Genomic DNA, 935 nt, shown 5'->3' on the forward strand with positions numbered 1-935 from the left:
GTTATTTATCTGGTTAAATTTTAGAGTGTTCACTTTTGATCAATTTTGTTATCTGGCGAGCAATCTCTGTACAAACACCATTTTTAAATATGCATTAATAATTAAACCACTCTAGACAAACCGTCTGCTACATGTGTCGCCACAAAATGAAATGTTCAGAATACATTCCTTTATAGGTTACGTTTTTGAAGATATTTAATAGTTCATTAATTTTGACTGTTGAGCCTAAATTCCTTACTGTACTCTTTTTTTAAATCCAATATACAATTTCCTTTTTTTCCCCTGTCAGTAATTCCACTTTTTCTGGTCAGGTGATTTCTAACTGATCAGTGTTTTCACAAAATATATTAAATGTTCCATTTCTCTTCCCTATTTGTTATGATTTAAAAATTCATATTCTGCCTGGATGTAATATATAACAGGTAAACAAAGTTAGTAACACATAGGAGTCTAAGAATGACATTTGACAATATCAAGTCACAAGTCTCCTAATAGGCTTGTACATCTGAGAAGCAAACCTTCATTCTTATGCCAAACTTTTATGGAGATGCTAACATAAACAACTCATTTATATATTGGCCCTGACATTTTCAGTACTTAATACTATTATTAACATGCTTTCAATTATCTCCCTTAAATTAATTCTTTATCTTACAATTGAATTTCTGTAGGGACTGAATTGGTTATGATGGTATGCTAATATGGGTTGTAATTGAAATAAGCTATGCATAACTGAAATATTTGCTAACAGAATGGTAAAAACTCAGTGACCCATCAGAGAGATGTGTAGTGTCATCTTGAGAAAGAATCAGTACATTCTCATCTATATTAGTAATTTGTTATGTTGAATCTGGGGATTTTTAATATACATGTGTGTGTGTGTGTGTTGACTAAATAGCTGTTAACATGAACAGTGTTTCAGAATAAGAATAAAA

The sequence above is a fragment of the Sinocyclocheilus rhinocerous genome, unplaced genomic scaffold (genome assembly GCF_001515625.1).
Source record: "Sinocyclocheilus rhinocerous isolate Xijiao unplaced genomic scaffold, SAMN03320098_v1.1 scaffold68, whole genome shotgun sequence".
Taxonomy (NCBI): Eukaryota; Metazoa; Chordata; class Actinopteri; order Cypriniformes; family Cyprinidae; genus Sinocyclocheilus; species Sinocyclocheilus rhinocerous.